Raw genomic sequence first — 15,667 nt, 5'->3', positions numbered from 1 at the left:
ACAGAATGAAATTAAATATTGTGCGTAGATAGCGTAGCATAGGGCCTGGCACACAGGAGACATCAGAAAACCATCAGGGCTCTCTGTCTCTCTCTCTCTGTCTCTCTCTCATACACACACACTCACACAGACCATGTTTGGTTTTGATGGACAAGACGATAATTACTATTGGTGGAAAATGAATTTTCCCCCCCAAACCCTAAACACCAAAGAATATTAAATCAATCTGAACCATGGGGAAGGAGGAGGAGTGACTTCCATTAACACCAGTGGCCATCCCTAATGGCCCCGTGGGAGTCTGTCTGGTGCCCTGCCCTTTCTCAGCTGCATTTCTAAAAAGCCTTGACCGTGAACATCTTGTTTGATGTGTGGGAATGATGAACCGGCTTTTCTAACAGAGTCCTAGATTTAGCGCCTCTTTGAAGGGCACTGATGTCTTACATTCCCTTCATTAAGGAAAACACCCCAACTAACTCCCATAGTGATGACGCCTGTGACCACGGTCCAAGTTATCATCACATAAGAACGAAGCGAAAACATCTGACACACCAAAGTCCCTTCCCAAGTGTCATTGCCATCACCTTCCGAGCAATCCAGAAGCATTTCAGAGGCAGAAAACCACTGCTGTGTATGAGCGCCCTCGGCACAGTCGCCCAGTGCTGACACCTTCACACGCCTTCTTTACTCGGTCCTCTGGGCCAGGGTTCCCGAACCTGGTTCCTGGACCAGGAGCATCAGGAACACCTGGAAACTGGCTGAAAACGCACCGTCTCAGGCCTCACCTCAGACCTACTGACTCAGACACTCTGGGGCGGAGCCCGGCAACGTGTCTAATGGGCCACGGGGTGATGCCAATGCACGCCTGGAGTCTGAGAAGCACTAGTCTGTTCTGCAAGGTGGTTACTATTAGCCCCACTTCAGAGGTGCAGAAGATGAAGCTCCGTGAGTACAGCGCTCAACGCTACCCAGCCAGGAGACCAATTTGTACCCACGTCTGATTCCACAGCTATTTCTCACACGGACTTTGTAGCCAAACTGTCTGGACCATGCGGTGCTCTCGGCTACTGAGCCACCAGGATGCGACGATGACATTAGCTTAAGAGGGGTGGGAAAGAGGAAGGATGGAGCCTGCACTCAGAACTGATTAATTATAGATGCTTTTAAACCCACATCATGCATCAGCCCTAGATGGTCGGCCATCCCTCAGGACGAGCCTGCTTCTCCCTGCTCCATTTATCAGCGGGGTTGCCACGAAGGGAAGGCGGAGGGGGGGGAGTCCTCTGCACAGCCCTCTGTGCACCCACTTCCTGGCACTGCTTTGAACAGAAAGAGAAGTTACCTGTTCTGTCTCCAGAACGCTTGAGAGTGCAACCTTGACACCCACAGGAAGGCTTTTCTGGGCCCAGGCACAAAGCAGGTTCCAGTACCTGGGGATGCTGGGAATGAGTCACCACAAAGAATCCGATGCATGGACACGGAACATTTTAACAATGTTGCAGATCTGGTTCAAAGGAGGCAAGCCTCTTTCTTTCTTTCTTTCTTTCTTTCTTTCTTTCTTTCTTTCTTTCTTTCTTTCTCTTTCTTTTTTTTTAATCTAACCCTAAATCTAGCGTCCGTCAGTTCAATTGGTTCATTAAACTCTTGACATTCAACTTACAGTGGTTTCATTGATCCTAAGGTCAGGAAAAAGAAATCTCATTCACAATTTCCAACTTTCTACAGAAACTCGGTGGTGATTTTCAGATCACAGGTTTATCCTCTATAATAAATTAAATGAGCACACATAACACTGAGGGGCTTTATACAGGAGCTGGTGGAGTACGAGGCACCCAGGTTTGGGAATCACACAGACCCTGGTTTGGCTGCTGGCTGTGTGAATTCCTTATAGGTTACCTAACATCTCTGGGCCTCCATTCTTCCACTCACAGATGGGTGGTGATCCCTGTGTCATAGGTCGATGTGAAGACAAAATGAAATGACATTAAAAAAAAAAAGTCTGCTGAAACAACTTTGCATTTCAAGACATGAAAAAACTTAACCATCTGACAGTACAATTGATGGAACCAAACAAGTCCATAGATGGACGGGACACACTCACTCAACGGCACGTACACTTATTTCACTGTATCTGTTTTCCCAAGTTTCTATTTTTAGACCCCTTCAGACCAAGGAAAATACCATTGACGAAGTTATCAGAAAGCTTGTCAATGTTCAAAAACTCAACGGATGGCCATAGTCCGTTTCACAAGGCCAAACAAAATGTGCTCTCTCCCACCCCTCGACGACCTTAGTGACATCACTCAGTTCCCTTGACAACTTGCAGGAGGGCTTCATACAAGTCTCTTCGTCTCTCTGAGACTTGGTTTCTCCAGTGAGGTAAAAGGCATAAGAATATTTTGGAACCCCAACAAACCCGCTGGAATCCCAGCCCCATCACTTAGTGGCTGTGTGGCCTTGAGCACATGACTTCAGCACCTGGGTCTCAGTTCTCACACCTGCAGGTGGGGATAACACGCATGTGGCTGAACACGCCCATGTGCCATGTGACGTGACACACCCATATGACAGATGACTGTGGGACCAACAGTAGTGGTTTTTGCAAGAGCAAGGCGAAATAGTGGAGCCTGTAGCAGGGGACCAATCAAAGTTTGTTCCTCTGCCCCCATGAGTTATTCACATCCTAGACCTGTTCTGAGCACCTACCATGTGTCAGAGCCTGAGCTGGGTACTGGAGAAGTAGGCAAAGGACAGGGAGGGCGGTCGCTGGCCTCAAAGATGCCACAGTGCCGCAAAAGCCCGATACTGAGACACAACACGGACTAAGTGCCCCAAAAGGCTGTTGGGGTGGTGAGGCTTGAAGAGAAGGGTTTGAGGGACCCAAACACTGGTGGAGGTGGCCGGCAAAGGCCTGACAGAAGAGGGCTGTTTAAACTGAACACATGAATAGAAAGCCCAGCAGACAAACAGGGGAGGAGAACTAGAAAATTCCTCATATCCTCCCCAACCTCAAGTTCCCCAAATGCAAGCCCTGTCATTTCTCCAAGGCTCAGGGTCACCAGGTACTCATGCATAAAGCGACGACCACCGCAGTCATCCAGGCCCCATCGCTCTGACAGGGAAGGTTCTGGGGAACAACAGTAAGACCAACTGCCAAGAAAATAACAACTTTAATGCGCTTCCCAAGAGGATGAAAAGGACAATTCCTGCATGAAAATTTCTTGGCACTTTAGTCCACAAAGAACTGGAAGTTGCCCTCTTCCTAATGAAATCTTCAAAAAGAAATGAATAAAAATCCCACTCTTTAAGTTCAGCAAGAGCCCAGCCATTACAACAAATCAAAGCCCTAAAAACGCATCTACTTTTGCAGGACTCCTATCAGAATGCCAAGTCTCAGGCAATCCACACCTTATCATGGAAGGCAGTTACATGAAGAGGCATCCACTGTATTTCTTTTTTTTTTTTTTTTTTTAAACTACTCATGTCCCAAGTAATTTTTTTTTAATTTTTTTTTTTAACGTTTATTTATTTTTGAGACAGAGAGAGACTGAGCATGAATGGGGGAGGGTCAGAGAGAGGGAGACACAGAATCCGAAACAGGCTCCAGGCTCTGAGCTGTCAGCACAGAGCCCGACGCGGGGCTCGAACTCACGGACCGAGAGATCATGACCTGAGCCGAAGTCGGCCGCTTAACCGACTGAGCCACCCAGGCGCCCCGGCATCCACTGTATTTCTACAAAGCCTTTTTTACAAGGGATGGGTCATTTCTAAGGCTGCATGTACCAAACGAAGTATCCTCATTTGAAAGTTTTACCTTTCTTCACACGCACCACGGTGTTTGGTACAGCACATCTTGCTGGGAGAAGAGTTCTCCACCGAACTCCCCATCTGCCAGACTCAAGGTTCAAGGAGGCAAAAAGCCTGTGGAAACCAGGAGAGATCAGTACATCCCACAGGACAATCCAAACTTGCTCCTGTTCCAGGACCTCATGGGAAACGATCTGCACTCTACCCAACTCTACTAGCCGGTATCTCATTCAGCGCTTACAAAAGAAAAGCCCAGTGCGACGGGTAACATGACTAACCGAATATGAGAACTAAAGAAACTAGTAAGCTTTAAAATATGAAAGGGAAAATACAAGATACATAAAAGATCAGATCTTGATGGCTTCCCCAACACCATCACTTACCCCAAATACACTCACTGGCACAAGAACAATTCGGAAACAAACTGTAGTCCCTCCCGATGTTCATTTAAATACAGACGAAAACTTAATTATCAGCGCAAACTCAATCACTGCTGTGCAGGACTCAGTATCTGCTATTGCCAGCACCTATCATCTGGTATCTAGAGCTACAAGATGTACGTGTTTTCGGCCAAATCTTCATTATCTTACGTAATTGGGGGGGGGGGGGGAGAGAGTAATTAAAATTCACCTTTTTCTATCCCTTTAACCTCCTGTTGCAATCTCTTCTTTCACAGGGCATTTTCTGGAGGTGGAAAGCAAGAACTCATACTTCACATCTTTTCCTGCCTGTTATCTCGTGTGAATGTTAAAAATAAAAGGGGGAGGGGGAGGGGGATAATATCCTGAACATCTCCCTAAAAAAAAAAAAAAAAAAATTCTAAAATGTCCTGGAAAGCAAGCCCCGGAGACCAACCTTCTAGTTCTGGCGGTGACACGGTACCAGTGCATGACCTTGAGCAAATCACTACATCTCTGGACCTCAGTTTCCCCCATCTGAACCCCAATGATGGTCAGGCCCGGTCCTCCCTTAAAGCACAGATTTCAGATGCATCCCCAGGACGAAACAGCGAAGGGACCCCCGGCCGATGTCCCAGGGCGGAGGAATGGGCTTTCACAGGCCCCTTCTGGGGTTTCAGGGGACAACAAGCTGTCCCCACTCTCCCCCGCCCCCCCGCAAAGCCACTGGGCCAACTTCAGGTCGCAAACAAAAACCTGTTGGCACAGACTCCTCTAGGAAGGGCCAGCCTCTCCCAACACGCTCTGCTCAGGGGGAGCCGCCCCACGGGCAGAGAGAGGGTCTCCTTGAAGAGGCCGGCCCCCACGCACCCATAAACCCACCCGGATCAGCCGAACGGGACCGCCGGGCGGGGTCTCTGCCATCCCACGCGGAACAAAAGGCAGCTGGAGCCCGGCTCTGCCGCCCCCGTCCCCGCTGTGCTGTGGGGGTCGGGGGTGGGGAGGGAGAACCTGGTCCCTGGGGAGGGAAAGGGGCCCCGCTCCAGCCCGAAGGAGAGGGGCGACGGGATGGGATCCCGGACAGCGGGGACCCCTCCCCCGATTCCTGGAGGAAACGGGGGGCTGGGCTGTGCACGGGGGCGGGAGGGAGGAAAGGGGTGCCTGGCCCGAGGTGGGGAGGAAAGTGATCTGGGGAGGAGGGGCGGGGTGGTTCCAAGCCGAAAGGCAAGAGGATGGGGGCCCGGAGAGGGCTCCCAGATCTGGGGTGGGAGTAAGAGGAGCCTCAGACTCAGAGAATATAAAAGCAAAAGCTCCCCGATAGGGAAACGGGGTGGGGGGAGGTGGGGGTCTTTGCAGCGGAAAGAGGGATCCAGGTGGGGAGGGGGGCCATGCCCCAGCCCGTGGGGACGGGCCTGGCTGGAAAGAAAAGGGTCCCACGCGAGGCAGGGACCCAGCTGGGGCAGCTGGGGTGCATGCTCTGGGGGGCGGGCTGGAGGGGAGCCGCTCTGCGAGGGCGTCCGCGCCCCAGGGAGGGGAGGGTCCGCGCCCTGGGGCCCCGCTCCCGCCCCCCGAGGCGCGTGGGCCCCGCTCACCTCCGCTCCTCCGAGCCCGCCCCGGTGCGCGGCTGCGGCCGCCGCCAGCGCTGAGGAGGCGGGAGCGACCGGAGCCTGCGAAGCCGCCGCCGCAGCCGCCGCCGCGTCTAGCTCCGTTTGACACCCACACACCAGCCAACATGGCGGCCGGGAGGGGGCGCGCCGGCTGCGTGCGCGCGCCCGCCGGCCCCGCCCCGAGGCCCCGCCCCCGCCCCGAGGCCCCGCCTCCGCGACCTCCCCCCACCCACCCACAGACCCGCGACCCCTAGCGGAACGCCCGGCCCTCCTGCAGCGCCGGGGGCTTACGCCCGAATCCCCCAGACCTCCCCCCAAGTCCCACACACGCGTCTCGACGACCCCCCCAACCGCCTACAAGCCTTGGCGAACTCATACCCGAACCCACGCGCTCGGCAACCTTCCCTGAGATCCGCCCCCCACCCAGTCCCCCCACACCCCATACTCCACAAGCATCTCACCAGCCTCAAGCACGCACCCCGAGCCCTCATCGGACGTGAAATTCCGTTCTTGCCCTCGCAGTATGCACTTGAAAACATTGTTCCTGTAGGGGCTTCTCTCAGGAGGTGGAGCCTGGAGGGCGCCAGGGGCTGCTGGGGCACCGGTCACTTTCGGTTTCTTGAGCTTGGTGCTAGGGTCACAAGTGCGTTCACTTTGTGAAAATTTACCGATGTACACGTTAGACGTGTGCACTTTTCCGTATGTGTGTTAATACTTCAATAAAACACACTCAAACATCATTCCGAGAGAGGGGTGCATCGCCTTGGCTAGACTGCCAAAGGGATCTATCTAGAAGGTGGATCCCTTGGCTCACCGTCATCCTCACATGAGGAATTCACAGACTCACCCCTTCACACGGCCTGGAACTCTCAAAAGAGCAGCCGGAACCGCTCCTTCCATGTGGTTCAACCAGTGCCCATGAGGCACCTGCTATGTGCCAAGCTCTGTGCAAGGCTCAAAGGGAGACAAAGACAAAGCTGGAGAAGAGGCAGACCCTGCAGAGGTTCCTGGGACCTCACGGCATTAACCTACTCCAGACAGGGTGGGGTGAGCAGAAACCCCTCACCGCAGAGTATGGGGTATGGTTCAGGGTTTGCTGGGTTGTGGACAGCACCATCCCTGTTCCCAGGAGGCCCAGGTGACAACACTATGCCAAACTCCGTTTTCAGGGTCCCATTCTGCTCTCCTAAGATACCTTAGGCAAAAGTCACTGCACTTCTTTGAGCCTTATATTCCTCCTCCCTATGAAGAAACCGGGTGGATAAAGACATCCCTTCTGTTCTTACAAGTTGGGATCTAGACTTCCCTTCTCGGGGAAAATAGAAGAGTGAAAGGAAAGGGGAAAAGAGAGACTGAAAGAGAAGGAAGGAAAGAAAAGATAGGGGAGGGAGGGAGGAGAGGGAGAGGGGAGGAGAGCAACAAGGAAGACGGAGAGAGAAACTAACACATTGGTAAACCCATCCGGTCATTTTTCCTTTGAAAAGTCCAACACTGGTAATTCTAGATGCTAGAAACTCCTCCCCGTGGTTTGCAGCCCCCTCCCGCTGCTCAGTGTCCGTTCTGCACCAGGAGAGTGAATTAAACCTTGTGGCAGGAACCTGAGCTCCCTGTTTTGAACTTGGCCCACTCCCCCTCCTGGAGAGGGTCCTCAACCAGTTCAACACTCCAGCTCACTCTTGGCGGGGCCTTCCTGGGCCTTGTGGGAGAGCAGAGCTTTACATGAATCATGGCCCCTGCCCTCAAAGAACTTAATCCATTAGAATATTTGAGGTCAAAATGGAGGTAAAGTTCACTTTCACTAGGATTTGCAACCTCAGATGAATTATGCCAATACACTGTGGGTGCTCAGTGCAGGCTGGAGTGCGTTAGATTGTCTGAACCAGTGCTGCCCGAGAGAACTGTCTGCAATGATCGAAATGTTCTCTAACCGTGCCATCCACATGTAAGCACGTGAGATGCAGTTAGTCTGAGCAAGGAGCTGAGTTTTTAAGACCTTATTTAACTTTAATTACTGAATTTATTTACTTATTTTAATTAATGAATTTAAACAGCCACATGTGGCTGGATGCTACCACGTTGAACAGCGCTGGCCTGAAACCTCACCAGAGCCTCACAAGGTGAGCGGTCTTACTGTCCACATTTTACAGACAAGAATCAGAGGTTTGGAGAGATGCCAGGGCTTGGTCATCCAGGCCAGTTTTTCTGCACATGGGACCCATTCCCTTCCCCACCCAACTAGCGTGTCGCCACAGAGATAAGACGCAAGTTTTGGAAAGAGAAATTGATACAGACAGAAAAATCACGATGGGGCACCTGGCTGGCTCAGTCAGAGAAGCCTGCAACTCTTGATCTCGGAGTCCTGAGTTCGAGTGCCACGTTGGGTGCAGAGATTATTTAGATAAACAAACAAACAAACTTAAAAAAAAAAAAAAAAAAGATACGATGAGCTAAGTACAGCCCAGAAAGTAAGTTGGAGATTGAGCCAGGCTGGGGGGTGGGGGAGGGCCTCCTGAGGCCCCAAACCCCCACCCATGTGCAGGGTCAGAGGGGACATTCCTGCATTCCTTCAAGTGATTTCTCCTTCCTGCACTGCTTTGAAATATAGCACCTTCTTTCATGGTCCCTCTCTCAATTCACCCTCACGATGAGCACTTAAGGTCAGCAGTCCTATCCCCATTTTGCAGATGAGGAGACAGAGGCAGCACACAGCAGTGCTGGGATTCACACCCACGCTCTGGTCCAGAGCACGTAAGCAGTCTTGCAGAGGAGGCTGAGGGACAAGCCAGACCCTGTGCCCACGCCCAAAGCAGTCCCAGGGCACAGGGCTGGCGCAGACATCTTCATCAGCCCTTCCTAGTGTAGCCGGGGCTCAGGGGTACAAGAGCACCTGACTCCAGGGGTCCCAAACAGACCAGGTTCCGCCGCTCACTGCTGACAAAATCCAAAGGCAGAGAGATAGAAGCAGAGGTGAAATCAGAAAAGGATTTACTGCAGTGAGGCCAGCCCCGGGGAAGACAGTGGACTCAAAGACAGTCTCCAAAGACAGTCTCCAAAGTGCTGAAAATACTTCCAGGTTTACATTAGGCAAATATGGGGCAGAGATCGGTGGGGACCTGCAGGTGGGCAGTAAAGGTCAGGCCCACGGTCACCTTGGAGTCAGTCACCTGCGGGCGGGGTCTGGCTGGCTCAGGTCAGTCCTTATTGCTTGAGGGGGTAGTTTTGGTTCCTCAGGGGATGCTTTGCCCGAAGGGCCTTTTGCCTAAATTAAGAGATAAGCCAGGGGCGCCTGGGTGGCTCGTCGGTTAAGCGTCAGACTTCGGCTCAGGTCACGATCTCGCAGTCCGTGAGTTCGAGTCCCGCGTCAGGCTATGTGCTGACAGCTCAGAGCCTGGAGCCTGTTTCAGATTCTGTGTCTCCCTCTCTCTCTGCTCCTCCCCTGTTCATGCTCTGTCTCTCTCTGCCTCAAAAATAAATACACGTTTAAAAAAAAAAATTAAAAAAAAAAAAAAGAGATAAGCCAGAAAGAACTTAATCCATTAGAATATTTGAAGTCAAAATGGAGGTAAAGTCCACTTTCACTAAGATTTGGAAGTTGGTTCCAGATGCATAATGAGGCGGTGACTGGGGCTGGTCTGAGTGGTGTTTCAGAAGCACAAACAGATGGCTGTGCAGAGCAGGCAGGGATGTCTTGGGTTAAGGAAGGTGGGCATGCTGAGTGAAAAGAATCACCTAGGGGCGCCTGGGTGGCTCAGTCCGTTGAGCGTTGAGCGCTGAGCATTGAGGTCTGACCCCGGCTCAGGTCATGATCTCCCAGTCTGTGAGTTCGAGCCCCACGTCGGGCTCTGTGCTGACAGCTTAGAGCCTGGAGCCTGTTTCGGATTCTGTGTGTGTGTCTCTCTCTGCCCCTCTCCCGCTCATGCTCTGTCTCTCTCTCTCTGTCAAAAATAAAATTGAAAAAAATTTAAAAATTTTTTAAAAATTAAAAAAAAAAAAAAAAGAATCACCTAGTAAAAGGTTCAGAAGGAGGTCTCAGGGATCTTCACCAAAGATTGAACTTTAGATTCAAAACCATTTGTCCAGCAGAAAGAATCCTGTGCTGGGGATCCAGAAACACCAAACTTCTTATCCACTGATTTGCTGTTTGACCTTGGCCATGTCACTGGTCCCCCCAGGCCTCAGTTTCCTGATCTGTGAAGTGGGAATAATCCATCACACTCAATGGGATTGCACCAATGAGGTGGACCCTCTCCCTACCCACCCCTACCACCACCTAAGGAAGGTGAAGTAACCTGTATAATAAGACCCTCCAGTTTTTCCCCTAAGGAAAGGTGGTCTCACCTAGAACAATCCTTTCTTTTCTTTTGTTCATAACTTCCTTGGCTCACCTTCCTTCCTATGAAAGGTTTCCATTTTTTATAGGCAGTCCTTCTTCTTGCTAGATGGGGTGCTGCTCAACTTATGAATCATTTAATAAAGTCAATGAGATCTTCAATGTTTTCTTGGTTGAATTTTGTTTTTTTAACAAGCCCTGGATGGGTGTTAGCAGTGGTTCTTATTAAGATACAGTGATGGGGCGCCTGGGTGGTTCAGTCGGTTGAGCGTCCGACTTCAGCTCAGGTCACGATCTCGCGGTCCGTGAGTTCGAGCCCCGCGTCGGGCTCTGGTCTGACGGCTCAGAGCCTGGAGCCTGCTTCCGATTCTGTGTCTCCCTCTCTCTCTGCCCCTCCCCCGTTCATGCTTTGTCTCTCTCTGTCTCAAAAATAAATAAACGTTAAAAAAAATTAAAAAAAAAAAGATACAGTGATGAACCTACTGTAGCCCCTCTAGGGGCTGGAAGTTGAAAAGGGCAGAAAGGAATCATGAACATGAGCAGAAACTGTAATAACACATAGAGAATCATGAAAGAAAGGGCTGTGAAAGCTCACGGAGAAAATTTTCTTCTAGTTTCTGGAGGGGGAGTAATCAGACAGGCTTCCTGGAAGTGGAGGTAGTAGATTTAGGAAATAGTAATAATAACAATAACAATGCTTGGCTTGGATGATCTCATTTCCTCTTAATAACAACCCTGAGTTTGAGACCATCTTTACTCCCACTTTATAGATGAGATTCAATTATCCGTCCACGATCACAATGCTAAAAGGGCAACAATACTGGAAACCCCGAGGCTTATCTGATTTCCAAGCTGATCTCCTTGAAATAGGAATTTGAATAGGCTGAGGGGAGAGATTGCCCCTTCCCTCCAGCCCCAGGGGTGGGTGTATAACAAAGGCTAAGCCTATCAGAGCATCTCTCCTGGTCGTAGTGGTTCGTTCCAAACGGTAGGGCGCACGACCCAGAACCGGCCAAGACTCAAGCCCAGGATTTTCGCAGAAACCGTTGAGAGACAGGAAGCTTCTCCTCCCATTAGGTTGCTGAGCTAGTGGGATGTAAGGCTGGGGCAGCTCTACAGTAGGAGAACCAGCCTGAGAATGAAAGTAACACAGAGATGTGGGCGCCTGGGTGGCTCAGTCGGTTAAGCGTCCAACTTCGGCTCAGGTCATGATCTCGTGGTCTGTGGATTCAAGACCCACATCCGGCTCTGTGCTGACAGCTCAAGCCTGGAGCCTGCTTTAAATTCTGTGTCTCCCTCTCTCTCTGCCCCTCCTCTGCTTGTACTCTCTCTCTCTCCCTCTCAAAAATAAATAAACATTGGGGCGCCTGGGTGGCTCAGTCGGTTAAGCGGCCGACTTGGGCTCAGGTCATGATCTCGCGGTCCGTGAGTTCGAGCCCCGCGTCGGGCTCTGTGCTGACAGCTCAGAGCCTGGAGCCTGTTTCCGATTCTGTGTCTCCCTCTCTCTGACCCTCCCCCGTTCATGCTCTGTCTCTCTCTGTCTCAAAAATAAATAAACGTTAAAAAAAAATTTAATTAAAAAAAATAAAAAATAAATAAATAAACATTTAAGACAAGAAAAAAGGACGAAAAAAAGAAAACCAAACTCAAAGTGGCTTAAATAATATTTGGAATCAATTAGCTCGTTTAATTAAAATTTCCAGAGCTAGGGCTTCAGGTACAGTATGATCAAGGTTCTGGCTCCATTTCTTTGACATAAGCCATATGCCTCATAAACACGTCATCATTTTCCTTGGCTGGTTTCTCAACTTGCCGTAAACTGGTTGTAGCAGATCCGTGTGTCACGTCTGTAGCCACAACACCCAGAAGCAAACAATATCTCTTTTTCCCAACCATCCACGGCTTGCTGTGATTGAAAGAATTTGGATTGCCTGCTCATCCCCGAGCCAGCTGTGGGGAACTTGGGGCAAGGAATTGAGGTGGTTGGCTTAGACCAATCAGGACTCATCCCTGGAGCTGGGGGGGTGGGGGGCGGTGAATTTATGGGAGGCGAAAAGGTACTGGGGTGGTATGCAACAACCTGTTCCTCCTTCAACTGGTTGACTTGGGTTTTCATCACTCAGTACCCTGATTCCTAACGATAATGGTCACCAACCCCACCTCCAGTTTACATTTAAATTTTTTTTTCAACGTTTTTTTATTTTTTTTATTTTTTTTATTTTTGGGACAGAGAGAGACAGAGCATGAACGGGGGAGGGGCAGAGAGAGAGGGAGACACAGAATCGGAAACAGGCTCCAGGCTCCGAGCCATCAGCCCAGAGCCCGACGCGGGGCTCGAACTCACAGACGGCGAGATCGTGACCTGGCTGAAGTCGGACGCTTAACCGACCGCGCCACCCAGGCGCCCCTACATTTAAATTTTTGATAGCTCCATGCTTTTATACTTGTACTAGTCACTAAATCAACGAACAAACTGACCGTTCTGCTTGGGATTACACAATGCCTTTCTTCCAAAGCCCTTATCACACCTCATAAACAAGTTTCAATACCCTGCATCAGTTTTCCTCTCTAGGGCATTATGTGCAACTATAAAAACATAGCATCCATTTAAATATAGCTTCTGATCTTATGACACAACATTTCTGTTTCTTATTGTCTTTTAATCTTTCGGCTTTTTTCCCTATAGTGAAGATTCTAAACAAGCCAGTCCATTTTTTTAAACGTTTTCTTGCACAGGTGTGGAGAGCAACCCTCCTCACTATCAGACCAGGGGCAGGTATATCCCTGGCTGGCCAATGAGAGTGTTGCATCTCCCTGGCCACAACGATTGGTTCGGGGATGGCATGTGACCCAAGCTCAGCCAATAACTGCTTTCTCCAGGATTTTTACCTAAAATTAGCAACAAAGTAGCCCTCTCTGCTTCTGAGATTGTGGGCACCAATGACTCGGGAAGCCTAGAGCTGCTAGGAGCCCTCTTTGTCACAGCAGAGAGAAAAAAAATTTTTAATTGAATTATAATTGACATACACTATTATATTCATTTCAGGTATACAAGACCCATGATTCAATGTCTTTATACATTACAAAATGTTCACCAGGGTAGGTCTAGTTGCCATCTGCCACCATATAAAGTTATTACAAGATTATTGGCTGTATTCCCTATGGTGTACATTACATTCCTGTGACTTATTTTTGTTATAGTCCTATGGAAAAAACTGCCATTGGTATTTTGATAGGGATTGCATTGAATCCATAGATTGCTTTGGGTAGTATGGACATTTTAACAATATTAGTTCTTCCAATCCATGAGCATAGTATATCTTTCCATTTGTTTGTTTTGTCTTTGGTTTCTTCTATCACTGTCTTATAGTTCTCAAAACACAGGTCTTTCGCCTCCTTGGTTAAATTTATTCCCAGGTATTTTATCCCTTTTGATGCAATTGTTAATGGAGTTATTTTCTTAATTGCTCTTTCTGATAGTTCATTATTAATGTATAGAAAAACAACAGATTTCTCTATACTAATTTTGTATCCTGATACTTTACTGGATTCATTTATTAGTGCTAATAGTTTTTTGGTGGAGTCTCTAGAGTGTTATTTTTTTAATTAATTAATTAATTTATTTATTTAGAGTGAAAGCACATGCATGCATGTGAGCAGGGGAGGGGCAGAGAGAGGGAGAGAGAGAATCCCAAGCAGGCTCCGCACTGACAGCACAGAGCATGACATGGGCCTTGAACTCACAAACCGTGATATCATGACCTAAGCCAAAATCAAGAGTATGATGCTCAACCAACTGAGCCACTCAGGTGCCTCTCTAGGGTTTTCTATATATAATACCATGTTTTCTGCAAATAGTGAGTTTTACTTCCCTACAAATTTGAAAAATTTTTAATGTTTTATTTTATCTTTGAGAGACAGAGAATGCACGGGGGAGGGACAGAGAGCAAGGGGGACAGAAGATCCAAAGCAGGCCCCGCGATGAGGGCAGCAAGCCTGATATGGGGCTCAGACTCACGAACTGAGAGATCGTGACCTGAGCCGAAGTCGGAGGCTCAACTGACTGAACCACCCAGGCACCCCATACTTCCCTACAAATTTGGATGCCTTTTATTTCTTTTTCTTACCTAATTGCTACGGCTAGGACTTCTAATACTATGGTGAATAAATATGGTGAGGGTGGACGTCCTTGTCTTATTCCTTATTTTTGAGGGAAAGCTTCCAGCTTTTCACCATTGAGTATGATATTACTGTGGGTTTGTCACATATGGCCTTTATTGCATTGAGATACGTTTCCTGTATACTCACTTTGTTGAGAGTTTTTACCATACATGGCTGCTGAATTTTGTCAAATGCTTTTTCTTCATCTATGGAGATGTTCACATGATTCTTATCCTTTGTTCTGTTGATGTGCTGTATACAGTAATTGATTTGTGGATATTAAACCATCCTTGCATTCCTGAAATGATATATCTCACTTGGTCATGATGTATGATCTTTTCAGTGCATTGTTGAGTTTGACTTCCTAATATTTTATTCAAGATTTTTGACTCTACGATCATCAACAATATCACAGAGACGATTCTTAACACTTCCAGTTCAGACCAGCCCAGGAACCAGGTGATCAGAGCTGTTAGGTCAGGTCGCATCATTATAGTTTTCTTGAAGGCCACATTCACTGTTGTCTCAGGAAACGTTCTCTTTTGAGAAACCCCAAAGTCTTTTTATCCTTGTTCTCTCCTTTGCTTCATTTAATCATTCTTTCTCTCTCCCTTCCCGTCTTTCCATATTTCTTTTTCTCTGATTCTCTCTCTTCTTATTTTTTTTTGTATTTAGTAAATATCTTTAAAAATAATCCTAAAAATATATGTGCACAAATCTTACAAATACCTAACCAGTTCTCTTCAAAACTGTCAAGATCGTGAAACACAAGAAAGACTAGTAGTGAACTGTGACCAACTGAGGGAGACTGAAAAGACAAGACAACTCAATGCAACCTGGTGTCCTGGATGGAATTCTGGTACATAAAAGGGAGATTGGTGGAAAACCGGTGAAATCCACATAATTTCTGTGACTTAGTTAATGGTATGGCACCGATGTTAATTTGTTGGTTTTGACAAATGGACAATGGAAACGTATGGTAACTGGGGGGAAACTGAGTGAATGGTATAGGGAAACCCTCTGTGCTATATTTTGCAACTTTTCCATAAATTAGTCCAAATAAAAAGCTTTATTTATTATTATATTTTAAAGTTGTATTTAAATAATCTCTACACCCAATGTGAGGTTCAAATTTACAATCCCAAGACCACGAGTCACATGTCTACCGACTGAGCCAGCCAAGTGCCACATACAAGTTTTGTTTTGTTTTGTCTTTAACACGCACAGAAAATTTTCAGACAGTACATCAGGCTAGGCAGTGAAAACTAAGTGCATTGGGCTCTTTTCACCTAACAGCATATATCTTGGTGATTCTTCCATATAAACATAAAAAGAAGTGCCTCATTCATGATGGCTTAGTGTAGGTA

At 48.3% G+C, this 15,667-nt stretch overlaps 2 protein-coding genes across 4 annotated transcripts in view; one reads left to right on the top strand and one right to left on the bottom strand.

Moving 5' to 3' along the window:
* EPN2 (epsin 2) overlaps positions 1-5,952 on the bottom strand; it is an 85,058-nt gene extending 79,106 nt beyond the window's left edge. The window contains exon 1 of one of the 3 annotated variants that reach the window (XM_053892680.1): positions 5,795-5,952. The gene's annotated coding sequence lies outside the window, so the exon portion shown is untranslated. The remainder of the gene's footprint in view (positions 1-5,794) is intronic. The other 2 variants (XM_053892679.1, XM_053892681.1) reach the window with 2 other exon arrangements.
* B9D1 (B9 domain containing 1) overlaps positions 1-15,667 on the top strand; it is a 186,825-nt gene that overhangs the window by 99,176 nt on the left and 71,982 nt on the right. The gene's annotated exons all lie outside the window — the stretch shown is intronic.

Source organism: Panthera pardus, unplaced genomic scaffold, assembly GCF_024362965.1.
Source record: "Panthera pardus isolate Hobbes unplaced genomic scaffold, ASM2436296v1 HiC_scaffold_3, whole genome shotgun sequence".
In the NCBI taxonomy this organism is placed as follows: domain Eukaryota; kingdom Metazoa; phylum Chordata; class Mammalia; order Carnivora; family Felidae; genus Panthera; species Panthera pardus.
The sequence above is the reverse complement of the archived record's forward strand: the minus strand, read 5'-3'. Positions and strand labels throughout refer to the sequence as shown.